The sequence below is a fragment of the Centropristis striata genome, chromosome 5 (genome assembly GCF_030273125.1).
Source record: "Centropristis striata isolate RG_2023a ecotype Rhode Island chromosome 5, C.striata_1.0, whole genome shotgun sequence".
Classification (NCBI taxonomy): Eukaryota; Metazoa; Chordata; class Actinopteri; order Perciformes; family Serranidae; genus Centropristis; species Centropristis striata.
This window is the reverse complement of record NC_081521.1, coordinates 30,918,949-30,945,807: the sequence shown is the minus strand read 5'-3', so window position 1 is coordinate 30,945,807 and position 26,859 is coordinate 30,918,949. Positions and strand designations below refer to the sequence as shown.

The 26,859-nt window shown below is 38.7% G+C and overlaps 1 protein-coding gene and 1 long non-coding RNA gene across 2 annotated transcripts in view; one reads left to right on the top strand and one right to left on the bottom strand.

Moving 5' to 3' along the window:
• LOC131971509 (uncharacterized) overlaps positions 1-7,505 on the top strand; it is a 28,673-nt gene extending 21,168 nt beyond the window's left edge. The window contains exon 3 of the long non-coding RNA XR_009394392.1: positions 7,384-7,505. This is a non-coding gene — a long non-coding RNA (uncharacterized LOC131971509). The remainder of the gene's footprint in view (positions 1-7,383) is intronic.
• Positions 1-26,859, bottom strand: part of syt6a (synaptotagmin VIa) — a 72,571-nt gene that overhangs the window by 22,097 nt on the left and 23,615 nt on the right. The window lies entirely within an intron of this gene.

The following is a 26,859-nucleotide window of genomic DNA, read 5'->3' as shown; positions in this document are numbered from 1 at the left end:
AAAACTCTGCTTACACATTGATGCATGAGTACTTTTGCTGCTTTTTTAACATTGCTATAGTTATGGTATATATATGCTACTTTTCCTTAGGCAAAGGGTCTAAGTGCTAATTCCATAGGGGGAAAAAAGTAAAAGTAGTTTATGAAGATATTGGTATATTTTGTAGCAGTTCAAGGATACACTAATTTGAACTATTTTACAGCTAAAATTTTGTAGTTTCAAAGTGAATTGTTTAACCTGTAGCCATGTATCATATTCTATAAAGTCACCACATGTTTTGTGTGTAAAATCGTTGAAGTAATCACTCACTGTAGCTGCCAAATAATTGAAGTGGAGTAAAAAGTACGATTAGTAGAGAGGCAGAAGTATAATTCCACCTCTGGTCTTTGATTTCAAATGGCACTTTTAATGCTTTCATGTCTAAACTATCCTTAGTTTACCATAAGCTTACAAAGACTAACATTTACCACCTTTTCCTCCCAAATTAAGAGCTTTCATGTTAAAAATCAAACTAAATAGAGTGTCCACTAAGAAGAATTTATAGCTTAGCCAAGCGGTGGACAGGATTTCAAGTCTGGAGGATTTATGCCTGAGGAGGATTTCTCAGCTGTCCACAGCCCTGGCCTCTCCATGTCATCTGAAATTTCACACAGCTCCCCACAAAGCTTCGTCTTGACTGGACTGTCGCTCGCAGAGTCTTCATCCGCCGTCACGGCAAATTGAAGCAGATCCTGCGCTGTGGAACTGAAATACGGACGCCTGTGGTGACAATCTTTCGCTACAGAACACGTTGACAGGTCAAAAATGTATATTTGAGTATGAAACTTTGACTTGTTTTACTTTTTTCCACTGCAGCAGCACCCTTCAAAGTACAATATCCACTAAAGCAAAGTCTGACAGTGTGGGGCCCCTACAGACAAAATGAAGACAGTTCTTTGTCTTTATTTGTTTGGTAGATAATAATGCCATAACTTTTGGAACCACAATGCTTTTGGGGATGGCAGCAGGAAGTATAATGTTGCTATAAAGTCAGTGAGTTGTGCTGTGAGCCACAGTATGCTAGCCTATATATTCTGTTTACATTTTGGGCAGTTTTCCCTATTAAAAGTATAAAATAGGAAAAAGCTATTAGCAGTTCCTGTGTTGCAACGTGTCCTTGAATAAACAGACAACCACCACTTGACTAACTTGATACTGAAGCAAACTTAATGAAACATGATGATTGCTTAGTGACTCATGAAGCCAAACAAGTTTGTTTTCCATGTATAAAATGACGAGGATCCTCTATGCATCTCCTGCCCTGTGGGGCCCGAAGAGCAAGCGCACCAGAGACTTCTGCTGGGCAAGCCAGCTAACTTAACCTAATCTAAGTCCCAGCTAAATTGAATTGCGATAACTAATTTAATCATGCAGCTCTTCTAGACTTTCCACATATTATCGGACCAATTGGATCAAATTCAGATTGTGAAAGAAGGCGTTTCACTGGCGATTGTGACACTTAAATAATGTATCCACTGATTTTGCAGATGTCTCTTTTACAATGCAACTCTTATTAATGGGGAAAATGTCTTTTTCATAATTCAGGAGGAAATATGTTTTCCTCAAAATGTAATTAACAATGCAGATTAGTTTTATGGGAATGTAACTTTTAGGAGATCACGCTGCCTTGAGAACCAACTGCTGACTGTATTAGTACACGGCCCAAATCAGTGAGTCAAACTAACATTTATCGTTAATCTTGGACTGCCTCAACTCCCTGATGGATAAGCAACTTGTTGCTGCTGAGACCCAGCGCTGCTGCAGCCACCAGCCCGCTGTAACACCCATCACTGCCTGGGGTCCGCTGCGCTAAATTTGGGCCGCTTTGATAAGGCAAGAGGGAGTAAGCACAGGGCTAGAGCACTAAAACAAACTGAAATTTCATATTTCAATCCAATACATTGTTTTTCATCATTTGAGTAACTAGCGCTCTTTTAAATGTGTCATCTTGTTGCACCTTCTTCTGTAATGGTATAGTGGTTTCCGACTGGGGAATTGGTGCCAGGTACTCCTTATCTCTGTGAACCAAGTCCTAACTTTTCCCTGCATGTGTATGGAAACAACCATTCATTTGCACTTTCTTTGCGTGAAGTAAACCTCGCAGTCTGAAAACCTTCTCATCAAAGTACGAAAAAAAAGAAAAAGAGAAGTGCAAGCAGACTTTCAGACATAATGAGTCACATAACAGTAGAAACTGTGATTTTTAAAATGTATTTATATATATTTTTTTACCTTGTGGTGGGTAGTCACAACAGCTGACATCTGTCTTTACGATAAGGTTAATGAGAGAGGACTCCCACTGCAAGGCCTAGAGTACAGTAAGTATTTCTACCATAATGACTGCAAAAATAGAAGTGTTAAATTCTCAGTCCTTTTTGTACCTTCTAGTGTTGAGCAGGCGAGACTTTCTCTTATGCAGAGAGCTAATGATGCAGGGATAGTGAGACAGAAAGAGAGAGGCAGGAGTGTAAGAGAAACAGAGAGTGATTGAAAAGCCATTGTTCTTCCTCTCCGAGCGGATGGGTAATGGAGCAGAGCTGTATGAACGTATTACTCCCTCTGGACCTGACAGCGTGAGACTAGACTGACCTCCGGGTTTAGCACACTATTAATGATCACACCCACGCCATGAAAGAGTGGACTATTGCTATACTGCAGTCAATCAAAGGGGTATTTTCTGTTCCTTTCATGCTGAAAACACCTTTCACAATCAATACCTTGGAAGCTTACTCAATCTAACTGTAAAGCTCCTCCAGGTGGCTTTTAGGGCCAGGTGCAAAGGGCAAGGAAGTGAGTCACCGCTGTGTGAAAGAAAGACATTCAGTTTTTAGAAATAAAATCGTTCAGATATTGACCTCCGAGCCGGGTGACTTGCATGGATGCTTCGGTGGTCTAAAAATGTTGTAGCATGCTTACCCTTTCCCACGAAGCTGCGAACCACATCGAGCTCCGCAGTAAGCAACCGGTGGCTGTACCCTCCAAGCTGCCACCTCTCATGTTTCAGTGCGTTCTCTGTCTGACTCAGTACTGACGTTTCTTATTCATGCTGCTTGTCTCACCAAAACAGGGCTTGGCTGGACATTATCAGGTGTTTCTCAGGGTGCACAAATTTAATCAAGGTTTGTTTTGAAGTCGAGCCGAAGAGCAAAGTGAAGCCCGAGGGCTTTACTTTTTCTTTTTTTATTTCGTCAAGCGCTTTCAAATCTAACCTGGTTTCCATAGTAACCCGGTCATTAGAGAGAATATGCACTCTCTCTGTTTGCTGATATGAATGAACTCATCTTTGGTAGAAGTCTGTTCCACTGAAGACGACACACACAGGTCACAGAGACGTCAAAATGATTTTGAGTACCTTTTACAGAAGTCTGAGGTGTGATGGAAAAACACCATATAGGTTTTAATACAGTTAGTTGTTATGTAAGGGAGTCTGCGAAATTATCCTGGGGAAGGGTTAGGTAATTCCTCTTTTATTGATAAGACTTGTTGTAAAAATCAAGCATCAGAAAGCCAATATGTCAGTTTTAAGAAAAAATCGAATACACTGGATCTGATTACTCATTATCCCTACCAACAGACATTCCCACATTGGCATTGATTTAAATAAATACATTTTAAAAAAAGACTAATGAGTTCAACAGTGTTTATCTGGTTTAACGTCATCTGTAAACTTTACTAACTTTCTGCTAACTAGCTTCCATTGGACGCTGACGAATTACATTTACTTGATAGCGTGACTACTTTTTTTGACTATATATTTCTGTATATCTAGGGTATATACTGTATATATAATAAGCTAATCACTTTTTCTTCACTACATTTGAAAGATAAATATTGTACTTTTGACAAAAGTACATATTATTTTGAGGCTTTGAACTCATCAGATTCACTTTCTTTTCTTTTCTAACATGTGATGGCTGCACATATCCCCCATCAGGCAATGGTCACTCACCTATCTCAAATGTGTGACCCCAGCCTAAAGCATAAATAAAACAGTGTGATCATTTGCTAATCCTTTGAAAATAACATATACTGTACAGTTCCAACTGAATATACGTCACAAACACAGAAAACTTTAGTTTTTTTTTGGGATATACACACTGAAGTGGAAATTGATGCATTCCTTTTTTAAAAATGTGTTCTTTTGGAAAAGGGATTGTACAATAACACTAGCACTACCCATACTGCTTCTTTATTTCTATTATTTTGCCTGGGTTGCTTTAGCTTCAGTCTTTTAAGCACAACATACATGAATATAATATAGTTATCATATAACCTACGTACTGTATGTCAGCGAATCATCTTAAAACCTTAAAAAGTTAGTTTGAGGCAGTTTGAGACAAACTTACAGAGTTTTAGCATTAGCTTTTGTTCACAGTTGTCTTTTGAGCTGACAACATTCTTCGGCCTGCATTTGTTAACTTGTATGTGAAAGAGAAAGCCCATTGTTTTAAAAATGACTGTCAATTCTGACAGACTGCAGCCATTATTGTTGTAAACTGAACATGTGAATATAATAATAATTCAGTATAGTTGTGTTTTTTGACATGTTGCAGTATTTTTGTTTTCATCCATAACTCTTGGGAGGGCAATAAGAGGACTGCTGTGGCGTGCACTGCTGGCCTCATTTACCTAAAGGCCAGTGTCTAAAGATGGTTGTGAGTGCTGGTGCCGTCTGTGCCCTGTAGCCTACAATTACTCATGCTCTCTGCCTGTCACACATGACATCCGATATTTCCACAGGGGAAAGAAATGAGCTGCAAAAAACATGTGAATGTGGGCAAGCATCAATTTATGACAAGAAGGAAAGTTGGAAGTAAACTTTCTGTGATTTATATTCCTTAGGATGCTAATTTTTGGGACAAATTAATATCTATTGTTTATCACCCTTCAATACCCAAAGATAGAAAACACACTGTGCAGTGATGGTAATGAATAAATTGCAGCAAGTGCAAAAGCAATTTCAGCCCAAACATTTAAGTGTAAGAGGATCATGTGCAGTCGACTTGTTATTAATGGTTACAATTTCCAGAGGAAATTAAACTGGGAAAAGTACACTTTAAACAACTGACAATGACATTAACTGAAATTGGAAAAGTGCACAGACTTTGCACAACTGCTTTCTGCACAAAGTCAGCTTTGTACTTTACTACAATCTCCTTAAATTGTAAATGTTTCCCGAGCACACTTGTTTCAAAGCTGTCAGTAGTGGCTTTCCTGTCCTCTTTCCCTAAGGGGGGATATAATGCGCTCTAATCTTGATGTGGGTACCTCAGCCATTTTTGGATTTCTGTATCCCATGGTGTCTTTTTCAGAGCAATCAGAAAATCCCATAATCCCCCAGATCCCCAAATCCTAGAGCCCCACCACATGCGAAGAGGAGTTTAGGCTGCAGCAGATCAGCCGGAGGTGTGAAGAGGAATTTGCGGCCGTGGAGAAAAACATTATACTTTCACAGCACACCGAGGTAGAAAAAGGCTATTATATTTATGCAGAAACTCTCCAAATGAGGCTCAAAAAAGCATTTCAGTAGTGAAGCTTATATTAGGAAACTCCTTAGGCATTATTGATTGCTTTAATTTATAGAGAAATAGGGTGAATAAACAAGTTTTAACGACTGAAATAGTGAGTAAACTCTGAAAGTAGCAGGGATGGACTGGGATGTTTCTTTCAGCTAACTTAAAGTTGTATTTCATCCCAGAGTAAACCTGCACTCAGCGCGCCCAGCTGTGTTGGCAATAAAGATAAAAGAGACTGAACCCTTAAAGACACAATGGATACGTTTTTTTCTCCATTATGTGAACTCAGCAGCCTTAAGCGGAAAGAACTGAAAATTGGGTACTACGTCAAATGCAACAGCACATACAAAAAGACTGGGAGGATGCACCTTCTCTTGCCGTTGTTTATCAGCTCAGTCATTCAGTCTGGTTGACAGCTCCACCCTGCGAGGCCAAGATATACTGTCAAGTGGAAATATGTTCAAATATTTTAGGGCTGTCTGTTAGAGAGGGGAGGTGTATTTTTTTTTTCTCCTGTCTCCGTTTTGCCAAAATAAGCGACAAAGATGTCTTGTCCAGGAAACTGTCACGGCGAGAATGTTCAAACTCGGTGACAGCTGAAGGATGGAGGCACCCACAAGGACAGATTTTGCAGCAGAAATGCTTAATAATACATATTTAACATTACTCACACGCATAATTTAACGAGCTTGGCTCATGCATCAGTGATTTCTGAACAGATAGTAACTGCTCCAAAAGGAGATGAGGATTAAAGCATTTGTTAATCCTAAATTTGTTAGGTAGGGCATTTTATGTTACGCTTATTTACCTTCGAGAGAGATGAGACGATCGATACCACTCTATCAATATACAGTAAGGCCGGCAGCCATTTAGCTTATCTTAGCTCAGCACAAAGACTGGAATCAAAGGGAAATGGCTACAGCTAGCCTGGTTTAGTCTAACTGTAACAAAATCTACCTACCAGGACCTTTTAAATTTACCAAATAACATGTCCTATCCCTGCAGACATTGAGACGTTAAATAAATATTGTTGAACGTTAGCTGGACGTCCTTTTTGGACATATATGCAACGTCGAAATACGTCATGACCAAAACATTATATTTTAAGCTATTTTGCTAGCATTCGACAGCTTTATACATCATATAAACTGAAAGTAAAATGCCAAAATCTAGTATAATGTGGATAATGTGGACTGATCACAGCCAAATACATTGTCAGTCAAATGTTCTTGTAAAGACAAAGACACATGCATTTGCTCTATTCTTAGCAATGCTATTATGGTTATTTCCTGATTTATAAGAGAGAGAGAGAGGTCTGACTGGACCATTATTGGATGTGACAACAATGTCACCATGTGGCCATCCACCTCATGAGCATAGTACATTTTTTCGTCCTACTGGGACCATATTTGGCCAGGGGCACAATGATAGAAAGTGTTGATCTTATCTCCTTTTTAGCAAATGAGAATATTTCCCAAAATTTTTACCTATTGTTTTTTTCTATTTCTCAAACATAGAGCACACGATGTGCAGCATTTGGAAATTATGTAATTTAAGTATAAATATGGATATACTATATTAATTATTTAGAAGAAAAAGCAACTTATAGGAAACCAGTTTACAGCTTAATTCATATGTTGCATTCATTACTGCAACATCTGTCGACTATGGCTAGCTAACGTGACACCTGGAAGGATACCAGTGAGACATCACAGCTAGTAATGCAAACTCAGGCCCTGTTCACACCTGGCATCACAATGTGTCTTGTATCCAGATTGTACCAAGATATGATTTCTAATTTACATCTGGTATTATTATTTGTCTTCAGTCTTCAAATTATGATTGGATCGATCTGTCCAGCTCAAACAACCGTACACGGTTTCCTTCTTTACCGCCTCCTCCTGCTGCAGCTCTCAGCTGTTTTAGAGGCGAGGCGACCATCTGGCTGCTGCTGCTGCTGCTGCCTCCTCACAGAAGAGTCGCACAGCAGCCACAGCGCACCACAGACATGTTGCCGGGATCTGCTGTTTGAAGTAAAGCTTTTGGGACGTTCTGGAGGTGCATCATCCAACGGCATCAGGCGCTGTCGTCTGAGCACCAACGGCACCAGGCTGCACTGTGAATCTTTTTTATTTCTCTTTTTTCTGCATGGAAATGTTCTTTGCGTCTGGACTGAAAGTTGTGTGCTCTGTGTCGTCGGCACCTGTTAGAAGCTGGTAGCTCTCGTATGTGGACTGAAAACATTGTGTTCAGATCATTTTCTGTCCTAAATGTGTTTGGAGTGCATTTACACCATGTGATCAAGCATTATCCGAAAGCAATTTGATATGATGGGAGCCTCAGAAAGTTAGGGCTTTAGGTTTGTGAGATATTACGCCTATGCATCCCAAAACATTCAACATTCAGTATGGGTAATGAGCATTAAAGTACCCCTTACACTTTTCTGTGCAAATCTAACCATCATCTTAATAAAATTCAGAGCTCTGACTAGATCGATGTAGCGCAAGATGCAACTAGCTTTGTCCCTTTGAGCTAACGGATGTTTCTTTTTGCGGATATTTAGCATTTTCAACTCATTACTTTTGTGATTCCTACAGTTTTTGCCATAAAACAACTTATTGTGTAAATTTCCTTTAAACCCCTGCCATTCTCTTTTAATTTTTTCTGCTTGATGTAACTGAGTATATTTACTAAAGTATTGTATTAAAGAACAATTTTGACATGTTTGTACTTACTGTATACTTCTACTAAATTACATTTCAGAGGGAAACTTGTAATGTAAACTGCACCTCTAGTAACATACTTTTTTACATAAAACAACATATAAGATGATATGATGAAGTGTTATACTACTAACCCACCACCAACAGTAGTATAGTTAGTAGTTTCAAGCACTGGCTCCACAGATACAGTGATAAAAACAGAACAATAATCTATAATAATATAACAAAAGAAGCATTTTTCATAAGTAACTGTACCTTTGCTGACAATACATTCTTCTATACTAATTCTATAAATTACTTTTACTTGTAATGGAGTATTGTAGACTGTCATATTACTAAGTGAAGGATATAAGTAATTCTGAATGAGTGTGTGAATTCATGATTCCTATTAAAGGACATCAATTTAAGCATATTATTACAGTTTTCTAACAGGTATCACATGTATTGATAATCATTTTAACTGATTTGTATTGAGGTTTATTAGAAATCAACTGGTTTTAAATTCATTTTTCGCCACCCAGAAGACGCTTACTCTATATCTTGGGTTCCCACAGTTTCACTGTGTAATGACTTGAGTTTGCTAATGGACTTCAGAGGGTTCATACAATGTACCAGCGCTCACACTCAATAATCCACCCAGGAGAGGCTCTCAGAAAGCTGTTATCGCCTTCACAAGTGTGAAGTTAATCAAAGTGCAGTCTCTCTTCCCCTGCGCAACGTTTAATCCTCCAAACGGTTCAAACACTGTTGTCATCTATCCAGAAAAGTTGGAATATTAAACTCGCTACAAAAGTCAATACATTTTGGCCTGAGCCCATTTATTTTCCTGTTGAGTCAAATGTGACTTGATTGCTGTGTTCTGCGGCCAATCAGAAGCCACAGGGGAGCGTCCCGCCGAGCTGTGATTGTCGAGTTCAGTGCAGCATTAGCATCTGGTCCTATCACACAATTAACCTGCTTGTTGACCAGGCGCCCCTATCTCTGTCGCACAGCTTTCAGCCTGCCAGGTTGCCGTTACTCATGGGGGCTGTTTGCAGAGAGCAAATGTTGAAATAGATTGCTTAGCTTCAGAGGCTTGTTCAAGAGAAAATAAACATTCAAAAATAGAAAGATTTAGAGCGCTAGGTGTTCACACTGTTGCAGTTTACCTTACTTATGAGAGATTTATTGCAGAATCGATCCCTTACTCATAGCAGTTAAAACACACTAACTTTCCTGAGGCAAATATCAAATTGAATATTGATTTACCACAATATGGCGCTAAATTAAAACATCTATCTTAAAAGTTTCGTTTTATGTTTTAAAACATACTAACTGGTGCCTAACAGCGCCTAAAATTTATCTTTTGCAGCAACTTATGACAAATAAAAATTGTAATTTGTTGTAAGAAAAAATATGTTTATACAGTCATGGAAAAAATTATTAGAGAACCCTTGTTTTCTTCAATTTATTGTTCATTTTAATGCCTGGTAAAATTAAAGGTACATTTGTTTGGACAAAGATGGCTGATATCTAGCAATTTTCCATGGTTTTCTTGATAAAAACCAAAATCATTATCAAGAAAGCAATGGAAAATGGCTAGATGTCAGCTCTTAAATTAAACTCTTATGGGGACGTCCCGGTGGCTCACACTGGTAGAGCGCTTACCATGTGCTTGCTTACCGTGTGCTTGCTGCAGCGGACCTGGGTTCGAATCCAACCTGAGGTCCCTTTGCTGCATGTCTTCCCCTCTGTCTCCCCCTTTCTATCTGTCTCTATCTAATAAAGCAGTAAAAATGCCCAAAAAATTAATCTTAAAAAAAAAAATTAAACTCTTATGAGCTATTTTTGCTGTTATCATTATATTTGTCCTAACAAATGTACCTTTAGCTGTACCAGGCATAAAAGAATGAACAAGAAATTGAAGATATAGGGTGGTAGGATTTTTTTTGTACGTACAGAGATGACAATATTGGAATAGTACATGTGTGTTACAGTGTCAAATTAAAAGACTTGTATAAAATAAAAATCCTTTGTATCATTCTACACCAAATAAATGTGTTTCCATCCACACTAACTTATTAAGAGCAGCAACTACACACAGAAACAAATTAAAACTACAATTAAGTTATTAAGGTTTGCTATATTGTGTTAAATATTCTTTTGCATCAGCAATGTATATAAATAATGGAGTAAAACGGGTACCTATATTTGGCATCAAGATTAATTCTGAAAGATGTTTAAAAAAAACTTTTGTAAGGATTGCTGCAATTTAAATGAAGTGTAAATTAGTTCTTCAAGCTGTGCTGAGTCCGATTTTTGTGCAAAACACGCCTTCATGTCTCGGTTCTGTTCCCCTCGAGACGCGGTAGATTTGTCTTGTTTACACAAGTAAAAAGGCATCAGCTATGTGACTGGTGGGAAAACTTATGCTGAATCCACAGAAAGAACAACAGTAAAACTTGAATATTTCTAAACTGTCTCCTCAAAAGTAGTCAGAGAAAGTCTGGTGATATTTAACATTTTGTTACTGTCAGCAAATGCCATGAAAAGACCAAAAAGAGAGGAGCATTTACTGACATGTTTCATGCAGAGACTTCTCTACTCTAAGCTGGTGTTAACCGCAGACCTTATTTCAGACATCTAACCAGAAATACGGTGGCACTTAGACCCAGAAGCATCTTCACCTACTTAACAACACATATGCAGCATTTAGACACCATTAACTAACTTAACGACACACAAAAACATCAATTTGACGACACACTAAACATCAACTTGATAACACACATCAAGTTGACAAAAGATATTTGCATCGTTTTTAAAAAAGCGATGCTTCTTTGAGTTTGGTCCTACAGAGGCAAGGCAAGACTCCTTCTAATCATTGGTATAACAGTCAAATGGAACAGGCTTACTAGTGTGCAGATGTGCATCATTGTGTAATTGGGCAGGTTCTACTTTCAATTCAGCACTACAATTTCAAACCAATGCACACCGTGAATGTGGTTTTAGCATCAGTGCTTCCAACATATTTTTTTAAATGGAGGAAAACCTACTTTTATAAAAAAAATGTTATACTCCCTGACCACCATTTTTAAAACTCCTGGCAGTAATGCACCTATACGCTAGTTTGCCAGCCACCACAAAAAGATGGGTGCACGAGGTGCGCAGCTGATACACACACGGGCTGTATCCCAATGTCAAGGAAGGATCCTCAAACGGCTGAATTTGAAGGATACTACGTCATCAATATTCACAGGACTGTCCCACTGTCCAGGATCCTGCAGAGGACAGAGTCCTTCTTTTTCCCAAATTCCAAGGATGCATGTGTGTATCCTCCATGCAGCCCGTGACCCATAAACCGAGGGATTTAAAAAATGGAAAGCCAAGAAACGGTGACGCTGACAGCACAGCATGAATTTAAATACATAAGTAGTTTCGGTTTACACTGAATATTTGTTATCACATAACTTACAAAACTTGTGTTCAAAGTCAAGCAAAAACATTTGCGCAAACAAATGCCAGAATATTTAGGTAAAAGATAATAAACATCATCTGGATACATTGCCAGTCTTAATCGGCTAAAGTTATTAATTGTTAATTCACATATAGGTGTCAGTCTGATGATGTACGATATGCAAAGTATACGTAGCTATGTCATTCAGAAAGTTATACATTAAGTACATTTGTTTATTGTGTTAACAGGGACCGACAGTCCACTAATATCTGTTATTGATATATATAAATAACTGTTCAATTACGCAATGACGAACACCTGCACACTACGAAGGCTGTTCCATTTGTGCATTACACCAGTGATAGGAAGGACTCTGGCCTCGCCTCTGGAGAACCAGACTCTGAAGGAAGGATCCTACCAAGGAAGGATCCTTGACTTTGGGATACGGCCATCCCTGGAAACTCCTGAAAGAAGGGCTCTGTCCTCGGCAGAACTCTGAGTATCCTTGACATCGGATCAGTCCTTTGGCGAGTATCGATGACGTTGTTTCCTTCAAAGAAAGGTGTTTGAGGATCCTACCTTGGCTTTGGGAAACAGCTGTCTTGAGCTTCATACATGTTGTCAGCTTTATATTCTGTGTCACAAAGTTAATGTTTAAGTGTTCTTAAGTTCTACATGCTGCATATATGTTGTTAAGTTGCTGAAGTTCTTCTTAATTTGCTCATGTTGTGTCTATTTGCAGCGTACTGACCTACCATTTAAAAAAAGGGAACAAGAAATGCATAAATGTGGACTTGTTTCAGGCTTTTAGGGCTCTTTCCCCGACATGCTGTGGGTGTGGGGCTTTTAGGGCAGTTGGAATCTTGTACCAGTCATTTATCCAGCCTTGCATCCTCCACTCTCTTACAATCCCACACTGTCTACTCTTACTGAACACTGGCATTGGAAGTAAACCTTGAGATGCTGAATTATAAACACACTTTTGGTAGGAATAACAGGCTGAGAAGAACACACCTCCTGAGCTTTACCACCCCCTCAGGCTTTACTTTCGTTTTGGATGTATCGGCGTTAGACAGAGATCGCTTTCCATAATTCAGGAGTTATGAGCCTCTGACCCTGAGACACCTCATCATTGCCCTCGATCTCAGTCAGTTAGGTTACATGCCATTCCCCCGGCCACCTGGCGTGTGGTAGGTCTGCATCCTGCCTGATCCATCATCCTCCACAGCCTTGTCTCACATTGGCCCCATCATTCTCAGGCTAATGAATTTTTACCGTACAGAGAGCTATAAATATTATATCCAATATGAAGTCGTATGATTTGTTTTATATGAGATGTGGAGGAAAAGAATATCATAAACCAGCTGGGGTGAGAATCTCTATAATAAGAACTCATGAGACCTGCTGAGCAGGTGGACTGCATGATGCTATCAAATAATAAAGACTGAAAATGGACGGCTTTACAAGGGCGGAGAACCTTTATCGATTTGGCCCATGCTTCCTGCATGCCACTATATAGATGTTTTAATTTCTACTAGCTATCACAATACGACTAACAAGCTGCATTCAGCTGGCTGTAAAAAACAAAACACTGAAAATCAACAGCTTAAGATCATTTTCAGTCTCAGTAATTTTCATCACCAGGGATTTTAAATGGATGTGCTACATCCATTACAGACAGAAGTTATAAACACCCGGCATTGCTTGATGAAAGCTTTTTGCTCCGCTCAAAATGCCTCATTGCCCTGAAATATTGCATTGTTAATCATGACGAATAAATATGACCAGCAGCCACCCTGTCATGTGTATAGAGAGGGTGTGAGTGATGGGAAGCGAGTGGGATGATGCTATAGCTTTTTAATGTCTCTGATTAGGTTTAGGAATAATATGTGGGAGAAACATAATTGAAATGGTAATATGTTTTGTCACGTTGTTAAGAGCCTATTAAAATGTTTGATTGTTTACCCGAGGCTGTAAGGGCAATGGGTATGTTTGTTTCTAAGACAGTGTAGCAATAAATATGTACACATTATATAATACAAATATTTTTTATTGTTAATTTTGTTGTTGGTAGTAGAAGTAGTATTTTGGGAAATAACTAATTTACTTGTTTCCCATCTTTAAGTTAAGCTAATTGGCTTTAGCTCCATATTGACACTATAGACACAAGAGTTTAACATAGTGCTACATTTTGGGTAAATATATAGGCCTATATATTTATATATAAAATACCTGTTTGCTTTCTCATCAATAGTTAGATAAGACGATTGATACCATTGATACGCACCCCTTCCTTTACATCCGTGTGACTTTGCCTGTTTTCACGTTACTGACCAGATTGTGTTGAATATAGTTTACCAAAATGTTAAATGTTTGTTTTCAGTAGGTTGTGGCAGTTTAATGCAACATATTTGATCTAATTTGTATCTAATTTATTTGTATACATTATTTATTTAAATGTATATATATATATATATATATATATATATATATATATATATATATATATATATATATATATATATATATATAATTTTATCGTCAAATGTTTTGTTATATTACACTTTTTTTAAATTTGTTCAAGTTCAAGAAAATCCACTATAAAATGTTTTTTTTGTTTTTCAAGTTCAATGAATACTTGATTTTAATGGGTAATTCGGTAATCATGATCTCAGTATTGACTAAAATAATCAATAAATAATCAAGCAGCCCTAATCTGTATGTTAAATTTATGAAGCTTAAACCAGCTACTTTTGCCTAGCATAAAGACTGGAAACACTGTGGAAGTGCTAGCCTAGCTCAGTATAAAGGTAACAAAATCTGCCTACCAGCACCTCTAAAGTTATTTTTATTTGTTTAACCTATAGAAAAAGTGTAAAAAAAAATAAAATAAATGTATGTATTGGACTATTTCTGGGCCAGTACCAACAACATCAAGCAGTTTCCTCTGGTTGTTTGTCCAATAAATAGTTTGAGGTTTTGTACAGATTAAACAAACAAGATATATGTGTTAATTAGTGAGCTTTAGAGGTGCTGCACAGAGCCAGGCTAGCTGTTTCCCACTGCCTCCAGTCTTTATGCTAAGCTAACCTGCTGCTTCATATTAATCATAGAGACATAGGGGATATTTGTCATCAAACTCTGGGATAAAAACGCCAATAAGCTTATTTCCCGAAATGTCAAAACATAATCTCTGTGATATTTTTCTTCAGATTTAATTCCTCTGCGTGTTTAATTTTCAACAGCATAAATCATGCTCTGTAAACCGCTCACTGAAAAGAAAATGCTGCCACATAGACTTCTTAGTGGGGGTCAGGACCTTGGTTTGACCTGACCTTTGGCCTTGGGCCCCCGAATGATGGCAGCAAACAACAAGTCAGCATGAGGAAATGATGCATCCATCACTCTGACTCTGTTGAATCAACCGAGGCCTGACATTTGGGCGCCACGTGCTCAGAAGCCGGTCGCCTCATGATGCATTACAGCTCAGCTGATAACATGAAAAATGGCAAGCAGAAGGCGTTTTATCATGAGGGGAGACTTATCGGCCTTAAAGGAACCCCAGCGCTGCTCAACAAAGCAGTTTACCTGCTGAATCCACTCGTGTCTCCTCTATACGTCGGCTTGATCCATCACATCTTGATAAATGATATTGATCGTGCAGATGCAGCTCAGAAGCTCTCTATGTTGTATATGGCTGTGGCATCAAGTATAAAACTGAAACGAGTGTACATTTACAGTGAAGCAATGAATTAATCATTGATTCATCTTGTTGCCCATATTTTCTTTAAAGCCTCGTGTCATATGTTCAGCTCAGCTCCCAAACAAAAACCCATTAAAGCACTTTTCTCTCCTGTGAAACATTCTGGGATGCACCTCCAACGCTGAAACTGTCCTTATCGACTTTTTGTGTTGAGGAAACCTAAATTTACACTCTTCTGTATACCGGACAAAAACAGAGTGAAAGAGAGCCTTTAGGCTGTTTTGGTATTATATTTGGTGGTGGTGTTTTGGGGAAAAGATCAAAGTGTTCAACAACAACATGAGGTTGTGATGAAAGCTGCGGTTTATAGCAGCAACATGACTTACAGTAAGAAGCAAAGCCCGAAGCTAATGAAATAAAGGCTTTTAAGCCCGCTGCCACTCATGACTGTCTTGGGTTACATAATATCCTTATATATTTAATACATTTTCTTGCTAGATAGAAAGTGTAATTAAAGAGCAATTTATCAACAATTGGTTGAGAACCTTTAAATGTAAATTATTTGTTAATAGAAATTAGGTTTGACAGCATTTTATACAATCTGAATCCCTCATCAAATCTTTGCAGGTAATTTGTTTGGAGGGAAATAAAAATGTTGTTAGAGCTTAAAGATTAGTTAGGAAAAAAACAAGGAAATAATAAGTAGCTATTTTTTAAATAATCTAATAACATTTTTTTGAGGAAAAAAGCCAGATATTCTCCCGTTACAACTTTTCAGCACCAATTCCACAGATTTTTTCTGTTTTTTATTTATTTTATTTTTTACATTTTTTCTTTATTTGGAATCACATTTCAATAACACATTACAGCAGTCATCACCATCATGATATTTGGCATTGTGATCCATATTTTCAGATTTTAATCTAGTTATAAACATAAACGAACAGAACCTGGGGTGTCTCATCTACAGCAAGTAGTAAAACAGATTAAAAATTAACAAAAAAAGAAAGTTACATAATATTAAACAAAAGATGGGCGTTTCGGGGTGATGTACAATCTCCACTTGTCCCAGATTTCCTCAAATTCTGAAGCCTCACAGAGAAAGTGATTCTTTCCATTACAAAAATTTCGTAGATGATGTCATACCACTCGTCTATAGATGGGCTGTCTGGCTTAAACTATTTCCTTGTTATAGCTTTTTTTAGCAGCTACACTCAGTATGCCAAAAAGGTATTTTGTGTTTTTATTTGAGGATGTAGAGTGCAGAAGCCCAAACAGAAATTGATCCCAATTAAAAAAGCAATGTTTGTTCATTTTCACAGATTTTAGCTGCAAAAGTTGTATATTTTGTTACTGCCTTGGTCAAGGTTTCAAAGCGAGCTAATGCAATAATACAAGGTGGAATAAAAACACTGCAGACCACTGATTGGTCAGAGTGAAACTGGTCACAGGGCACCCTGCACTAACCATTCCACTCTCTGGTTGCCAATAATAGGATTCAGCGTGTGTCATGTTGAGGATGATATCATGGCAGTTTCATGCAGTGGTGCTTTGGCAATGAGCTGAGAATCCCACCTACACTGAGGGGTAATCAGCAGTAAAATTGAAATAGAGAAAAGGATCTCTGTGCTTAACACGAGTCGAGTAGGGTCAAGCAGAACCGTATACCATTCAAGGCTGAAAGTTTGTGATAAGAAACTGAAAATCTTAAGGTTCTGGAGTGTTGGTCGGATAAAAGAAGCAATTTGTTCCCCATTAAATAAATGCAGGCCTTTAAAAAAAGAATTTTCTGACATTTCTGTGGACAAATGATTTATTGAGAAGAAGATGAAATGAATCAGTTATAAAAATAATTGTTAGTTCCCGTTTTTATTTCACTCAGTATCAGACCTTAAAGGCTGCATGGATTTCACCACGTTTTGGTCAGTGCTCTGCGACATTCATTAACCCTGTCCTGATTGTTTCTTCTTTTTAATCAATGCATCAATGCAGTGGGAATTCTATTTTTTGTCACCTTTTAGCTTTAGCAAGGGGCTTGTGACCTTGTATACTGATTGTCTGTGGAAGAAGGAGGTTGGGTTGATCAATTTTAACTTACTTTTGTTTCATGTAACTGCGTCCTGTATATTTTTTAAGCATCTGCATGATTGAGTCCAGTAAAAAACCAACAGAAGCAGATTTTTTAAAACCCAAATCCTGATGTGTTCCCCCCCTAACATTAACCATGTAGTTTTGTTGCCTAAACCTAACTAATTCATTTTGTTTGAATTGATAATATTAAAAACAGTGACCAAGTGTGTCGGTATGATTTTTTCCCAACATAGATTTATAACCACTGCAATAGGAAATGAGAGTGGATTGCAGCGGTTCAAAAAACGTTGATTCGACATACCAGTGGTTTGCAGTAATGTAAAATGCCAACTTTCATTCTGGTGACTGGATTGCATGTTGCTTTAACATGATAGACAGCAGATAAATATTTGAGAAGGGCACTTGTTGTTCCTCTGCTTGTTAGTAGCGTTTGATAAAGTGCATGCACACTGTGGAACTGGTGTTAGGTTCCATGACATTAACAGTAAGTTAGCATATGTTTGTGTACGTCAGCAGTGTCAGACAGGCAGAAGACACTATATCTAAGAGTGATTGTCAATAAAAAATTGATAAGGGATTTGTTGGTCTCTAAACTAAATAAATCCAGGTGTTTTACTGAAATGTAACTGACTATCAGAACCCCCACTTGCTAAACAGCCATTTGCATTTCAGTGGCAGCTATGCCCTGCAGAGCTTTTTCTCTCTCTAACAATTCAGAGATGCAACATTTGGCCGCCTCATAAACTGGATGCTCCTCTCAGGTGCTTTATCTAACATTAGCTTCTCGTGCTTCCACTAAACAAGTGCGATCATTGTCAGTGTAGCATATCCTCTCGTTTACAAGAGCAATATTGTTGCCTCTCACGGACGACCGGGGTATTGATCCAGGCCACAGAGCTGTCAAAAATCAGCCCAATTTTATATTGTATTGAAACAAATTGTGCCTGGAGGGGGCCGTCAGAGAGCTTGGTATTATCTCAACGCACCCTGCATCCATGCATTCCCAGCTGTGTGATTTACCGAGTTTATCACACCGCTGTGCACAATTGTTCACATACTAAGCTCCCGCACAGGGACATTTATACAGTCCAGCCTTGGTGAGTGACATTTTAACAAGAAGTCATAAAACATGTCACAGGAGAGAGGAAGGGGAACAAATGCCAGATTCCCTGAATCCTCTCACAAAGAAAAGCAAAACGACCCCTGCGGCTATCCTCATCACACACAATCATGTCAACGCCGCTCACACACACACTCGCATGCATGCATGCACATGGTCACATGTGCTTTGTAACACATCCAGAGCAGAGCCACCGCACACACATCTACAAACACACACACACACAAATATACACAGCCTGCCAGGAAGGGCCACCGGGGTCCAGTCATGGAAGGAGCCAGCAGAAAACTGATAAGGCTGGCTGGATTTGTTTTATTCAGCCTTCTCCCAAGCTGCTGCTGCTGCTGGAGGGGGAGGGAAAAATATAACTGCACTGTAGGAACAGGTGAAGGGAGGCAGGGGATCCAAGTGAACCGCAGAGATAAACACAAACACTGACAGGATTAACGCTCCACATAACAGGTTGTACATTTTTGTGGTGTACGTTTTCAAGTATACTTTCTAAATAATTCAAGGCAGGAATCTTTGCAAATTAACTCATCTAAAGTACTTTAAATCCTTAGTGACAATGTGGCAGACCATGATCAGAATAACACAATTTCCTGGCATGAGGCACGGGGTATCCTGCTGTATCTCTCCCCCTCTATTAGCCCCAAAGCTCTGGCGCTTCATCAAAGTGTCATGATGCACATTGATCAAACCCAGCAAGAGCGAGGAGGAAGGGGGAAAAAAGTGATGTGCAAACAGAAGCAGACAGAGACACAAATAGAAAACATGCACAAAGCGGTGACCTGACTTAACATTGTGCAGCTGAGTTAGTCTCCTCACCTCTGCCATGCAGGTGGAGTTGTGAACAAAAAGCATTAGATCAGTTGTTCAATAATTGATAAAAAGCTGTGGAAAGGACAAGTCAATATCTAGCCAATTTTCACCCGGGTTCAGACAGCGGTATAATGGGCAGAGGTGTGTAAGATAGAGGCGGAAAGTGCAGCTGCAGACATCCACTCTTATCAAATATTAACACAGTGCTTCATAAATGATAGAGAAGAGTATGATATAGTCAGAAAGGCTGCCAAAAAAGGAAAAGTAGTTTTATCTCAGCATGTATTATTCAAAAGTAAATATTCGCCAGAGATTACCAGTTGAGAGGTTACAACAGAATTAATGACTGATGAACAAATAAAGAGCCACCGCTGCTCTGCTCTGCATCTGTCTTCCGCATCTGAGAGCACAGCGCCGTGCGTCTCACCCTCACACATCCCCCAACAAACTGACAACCTGCAACCTGCTTCACAACACCTCAGCGCAGCAGTGAAATCAAGCCGGGGAAATCAATAGTTAAAAGCGAACAAAGAAGGAAAAAACATGCTCAAAGCATGAGATTTCAACAACTGATTCAATTTGCTGTGACAGCTTTGTACTCACCAGTGACAGAGTCTCTCACTTTTCCTCTCTTGATCCCTCACTCTCTCTCTCACTTCTCCCTCCCTGTTTCTCTTCTTCTCTCTTGGTCTCTTCTTTTTTTCTCTCTCTCCCCTTCCACTCTCTCCTCCCGATCCTCTCCCTTGCTTGCTCCTGAACAGAATGAGCCTCCACTGCACTCAGGAACCCAGTTTCTATGGCAGTGTGAGCAAGCAAGCAAGTCAGCAGGATACTGTAGAGCAAATGTCTAGGGGCAGATCCCTCACTCAGCCCAGCGAACAGTCAAACAAGCTCAATAGCCTCTCACTTCAATCTTGTTGTGCTAAAGCACCCGAAAGCCACTTCAACTTCTCTTGCAGAAAGCGTGGAGACTAAACATGTTGTGAAGGAGAAAAGCAAAAAAAAAAGAAGCCCACCAAGGAAATGTTTGTTTGCTCCCTAAAAACACAGGCAATGCAGCAAAAGAAAGGAAACATGCATAAGTTGAGGATCATGAATATACATGAGGGCTTCCTCATGAATATCAAAGCTTTTCTTTCAATAGATGTCCAGATAACACATTCAAAGAGTTGTTTTATTTCTATATAGAATGACATTAGGCAAATGCGTCATACGGGATCAAAAGGGAGTCTTTTTTGATGAGCAACACATGCAAGCCTTTGCTTTGTTCTGTGTCAAGAGAGCCGGCGGTAAGCTGCTGTGATGAACACATGTATATCCACACACTGCTTAAAGAGGCACACACCATTGATTTAATAAGCATGGGAGAAATTGCACCCCAGTCTGCAGTCCTGACTGTGGTCATGCGACATATTGCAGCACAATCAGTACAATCTTCAAGAGAGAGAGAGAGAAAGAGAGAGAGAGAGAGAGAGAGAGAGAGAAGGGAGGGTGGGGGAAGAAAGTGCAGCCCCCAAGTCTTCCCTCTATCAAGATTAGCATCAGTTCCTCAACAGGCTGTGGTCCGCAGAGGATGCTTCTCTGACCAGGGGCTCCGACTGCAGGAGAACCTTGAAATCAATTGGATGAGTAACACTGACAAAATAGATAGAAATTAATTGCATTTGGAGTGCTGCACACATGTATGAAATGGTGCAGTTGGCAAGCATTCAGAATGTAATATCCTAGAAAGTGTGTTCCGGATTACATGAACAGCACGGCTCTATCAGCTGAGGGGGTTTCTTTGCTGTTACAGTCGCTAATACATTATGTATTACACCGAAATACTCCTGCAGAATATTTTAAAACTAGATAGTGCAATATGTTGGCTTGTCCTTAATGCATATTTTATTTTGAAAGTAAGAAGGACACCGATGAGGTATGGAGACTTTTTTCCGCTGAAGCGTCCTAAAAATGCATTATTTTTATTGGCCAGCAGGGGGCGACCCTACTTGATGCAAAAAGAAGATGGATTGTATAGAGGTCTGTGAGAAAGAAAAAAAAAAGGTCTCAATCACTAGTTCAAGTCTTCTTCAACACAGTATGATGTTATTATTGTCCCATTAAAGTAAAATAGATGTTAAAGCAGGGATGCTTTGGGCATGGCTACCTTGTGATTAAAAAGTTGCAACCACAGCGAACTGTCAATCAGGATAGAGGTGCAGCGATTAGCATAATATGAGAGTAATATGAGGGTATTTTCATTTTTTAGAGTAAGAGAATCCTTAAAAGTTAATGCCTTTAATTAGACCAGAAGACACATGTTGCAATGCAGTGTTTCCATTCCCAGTCTTTATTTCGTTTTGGATAGTTTCTCTCCTCTCCTTAAATCATGTTTCAGCACAGATGGGCTGCAGTGACGACTCAGCAGTCCCCTAACTTGTTGCTTTTGCTACCAATATTAGCTGCTCTGTTTCAACAATGTTAGGCTGAAAGACTGTGCAATGCAGGCTGAAATTCAACTGTGGTGTTCTGTCTAGATAAGGCTATGTGCTCAGGAAAAGTCTGCCAGCTTCTCATATCATTCAGTGTTAAGTGCGATAGGCTTAAGCTGACTGCAGCGCTATGCCTTCTAGCCCAGTCATGAATGGAAAAAAGTCACCCCACCCCAGACAAAGCGAAGATTCAAAGCTTCAGAACCTAAAAAAGGGTATTCAGGACAGCCCTAATGCATTGTGTTCACAGATTGTCAGCCAGAGTCACCAATATAACAATATGGTCACTTTTGTCTGTCTAAAAAAACAAGATGCACATCAAAATGCCAAAACAAATGGGTGACATCATGGTGGCTATGCTCAATATGTTTTTGCAGTCTTTTTAGCAAATGCACCAAAACTATATATGTTTAACGGCAAAGCACTCATATGATGAGAAAAAGAGAAAGACAAGTGATGTTGTTATATAAAGAACGACAAAGTCCACACAGGCAGGAGGTTTTTCAAGGGAGACAAATCGGTGTCAGATGAGATTAGAAAAATGCTTCAATCAAACAATGTGTTTTGTTGTGTAATTTAAAGAACTTGTTGCAGGTTTTATGTCATTTTAGGTGCATTTGCAGTGTTGACACATATATTTTTGATTCATGTGCTGTGGAACGAGTACAAAAAACTGTTAATGAAACAAGAGATTGGTGTCAGAGATCAGTTCCAGCAAAATCTGCATTAGTAAACAGTTTTATCTGTCTGATCCCAACACTGGATCACGTTGGGGATTTCATCACCAACCGCTTCAACACGATGCACACCCCGCTAAGAAGCTTTATGTAATTTTGACTTACAGCATCGTCCTTTCATTTCTTTAACAATTAAATTCAAATCAAGCATTTGTAAGCTGAATAACACCCACCTTACACACACACACACCCACCCACCCAAAAATAAAACTAATATCAAAGAAACAGATGCACCCATAATCCTTTAGTCGAATCACATCACCCAGTTTCCTGTGATGTAGCTGCTGCAAACAGCCTACACAACAATATTCTTTAAACATTAACAATGCATGACGGATAAGAAGCGAACAGCATGACAATCAGCTGACAGCGGCTGGACAGGCCCTTGATGTGTGTAAGCGGAGGGTTGGTGATACCTCAGCTCGAGGTAAACTGCTGATGAGGGGTAGCCAAACAAATGCCAGTATGTAGCTGAGCACAATAAGTATGAACTGAGAGAAAAAAAACTGCTGTCCCCAAACATGATTCATCTTGTATTGAGAGATGTAAAGGAGGAGATCGATGTAATTAAGAGTCAGGAATCTCAGCTTAGACATGACATCTTGGACATAAAACAGCCAAATTTTGACTGAACATGGACATTTTAACTGTTAGTGTGGAGAACTGTAATTAAAGTCCAGTTGATACACAAAACATGCTGTACATTCCTACCAACCGTATCCTCACAAATCCCTTTAATCTTTGTAATTACAGTGGGATAATTAAAGGTAAACATTTTAAATCTCAGGCTTCTTAGAACATTATTAATTGATTTTCATGGTCACTTTGGGAGGAAAGGAAAAACCTGTTAACACAACATTGGCCAAACAGTATTAAGGTGCCATGCCAAACATGTACAGTATGCAGATAATTGTCTATTTACACATCAGCATTAAGTCACCTTTCTGGCCACCTGACAAATAAGAGGTGGGGGAAAAAACGATACAGCATAGTATAGCGATATTTTGCGTGGCAATATTATATTGATCCATGGCCGGCAAGTATCGGCAAGCATATTAAGCGTTTATTTAGCGTCAGTATTTGCAGCCTCACTTTTAGGATTATACTGGAGATACTGGTATCATATGGAACTAGAAGATCTAAAGAATCGCACCATGTGTGTTAGGATAGCTTGTCAGAAAGTTCTTGAAATCATGTTGCAAAGTTAGAATGGTTTTAGCTACATGCTAAAGACACTGGTTTAATATCAGTTCAGTTCAATTTGACTGAATACATTGTTGGTCAATCTGTGGGTTTGACTCATTGTGGAGAAATAAAAAGACTGAAGTGAGATGAATAGACTGAGAATTTTCTCTTATTTGACAACATTTTTCTTGATTGAATTTAATTTTGTGGACAAAAAATGCAGTTAAAACAGTTAAATCACAATATATTGTATCGCAATACTCACCATATCGAAAAATGCTTAAAATCGCAATAATATCATATCGTGACTCAAGTATCGGGATAAAATCGTAACGTGGGGCCTCTGGGAATTCCCACCTCTATGACAAATGTAAGACCAATAGGTACTCTTATTTTAGCTCGGTTTAAATGCTCAACTCACATAAAATGGCAAAGACAGCCCAAAATGTTTTGTTTAACAAGAGTTTAGCAAAAAAACTTTAGTTTGGTTTTATATGAGGCCACAAATTAACACACACACAGAAAGATTTTTGAACATTTAATAACAGTTTTTGCTGTCTCTCCCTCTGGCTTGTTGAAGTCTGTGTGCATTGATATGGTTTCATATTTCAGGTGCTCCACTCTCCTTAATGCGATTCAGTAGAAAACTTTTTTGGGGAACATTGAGAGCCTAAGTACTATCACACTTTTATCATTTCTTGGAATCCACTTCAAGACTAGAAAGGTGTATTTAATAGAGCCAGAATAGTTACACTAGCCCTCAAAAGTTTGGAGACACCCAGAAAATGTCTGTGTTGTTTTCCATGAAAAAAACTGTTTTATTCATGAAATGAGTTACAAAATGAATTGAAAATATAGTAAAGACATTGACAAGAGTAGAAATAATAATTTTAACCTGTTCAAATCTCCAACTTTACCTCGAGATACTCAACTAGCCTGAGGAAGGATCATTTTATTGCTTCTCAAAGAACCTGGTCTCACAGGAATCCGTGAAATAGCCACGGATTCGCTTAACTCAAAATCCGTGGAATAGCCACGGAATCACTCAAACTGACACGGATTTCGCTACAATGCAAGTTAATGACAGTCATGTCCTGTGGCTAATCCATGGATATTATTTCCTAATGGTTTGTGTCCAAGTCACATGCATTTCAAGGTCCCGGCGGTCAGAACAAAAAACATGGCGGACAGTTCTCTCATTTTTAGTGAAAAAAAATCAATATTTTGACTTAGTTTCTGCATAAAAATGGATTTTGATCACATTTCTAGTGAGAAATATATGTTTTATTTTCTAAATATTCACTCAGTGAATGTACATAATCACTTTGTATGTTGGAATAGCCACGGGATATGACATTGTCATATTATGTCATTAACTTGCATTGTAGCGAAATCCGTGTCAGTTTCACGGAAATTTGAGTGATTCCGTGGCTATTCCACGGATTTTGAGTTAAGCGAATCAGTGGCTATTTCACGGATTCCTGTGAGACCATGTTGTTCTCAAATCGGCATAAAACAGTTTTCAGCTGTGCTAACATAATGCTCAGCAGGTGTTTTAATGATCAATCAGCCTTTCAACACTATAAATGTGGATAAACACAATGTGCTACTGGAATACAGGAGTGATGGTTGCTGACAATATATAATAGATATTTCATAAGAAAGTCAGCCGTTTCCAGCTTTAACAGTAATTTACCACATTTACAATGTCTACTGTATGTCTGATCAATTAAATGTTATTTTGATTTTTAATATTTTTGCTTTTCTTTTAAAACAAGGACATTTCTAAGTGATTTTGAGCGGTAGTGTATGTCTGCTGAACGATTTTTTTTACACAATATATAATGCATTAAAGGGTGATTGGGGTGATTCGGGGTGTAACCTATTTATTTTATTCTATTCTATTTGTATTCTTATTTAAATGGTCAGTAATTGACTGACACTTCTAATATTAATTTAATTATTTGCTCAGTTATCATTTCTAGAATTGGTTGACAATATTGTACATTACATATTATAATGTATAATAATGTTAAATATTATTTAATAAAGTTATTTGTTTATGAAAGCACACTTCTGCGTACCTTTGCACAGTCATTTCGGTGCAAAATTGGTGCAAAATCTATACAAAAAAGTTCTACATTCATTCCAGTTCATGACATACCACGATATCGGTTATTTTTTTAAACTTTAAAATCAATACGGTTTTGGTCTCAAAACTGCCATATCACTTGGGCTCTAGTATTTAACACACATTTGTTGACAATTTGTACAAACAAATTGAGTAAAATCCTGGCTGGTCTACAGGCTCTATTGCACCCTTATGGACAGTAATGAGTGGAGGGGCAAAAAGTCTCAGTTTGGCTCAGCCTTCCACCATCGTAGGTATTCATAACCTGCTTTTCTATGGCTTGAGGATGTTGGTATAACCGGTGGCCTGACTATGTTAGAATCAACAGCAAGGTTCCTTATTATAAATGCAAAGGATTACAGCAGGGTCAGACCAAGTCGAATGCAAAAATCGCCCAAGGCAAACATGATCACAGGGCGGGAGTAATGAGGGTCATAACACAGCTCAAGGGCCTGAAGCAAAGCTCTCAAAGGCCCTGCCTGATCCAAATATTACCGGCCATGGTCTTGCATAGTTGCTACAGTCAATGAATCCTTCTTTCCTCCAGTACATCTGCAATTCTCCAATATGGTCATTTGGTGGAGGTACTAATTCAGCAGGCGTTCGTTTATTTCAACTACACCTGGAGATAGCATGTGAGATGAAAAACAGCAGGTGTACAAGTATTTCTTCTCCTTCACCTTATATAATTGATTTCAAGCTGCAGGCAGTGAATTGTCTTGTCAGCTGATGATGATGATGATGATGTTGAAGATGGCATCAAGGGCCACCATAGTGAGCAGAGACATTTTTATTCTTTGTCTAGGCTTGTTTTGCAGAGAAAAAGGTCACCATGGTGCCATTTTACATGCTTGCTGCAACAGAAGAGAGCATAGCGTGGTA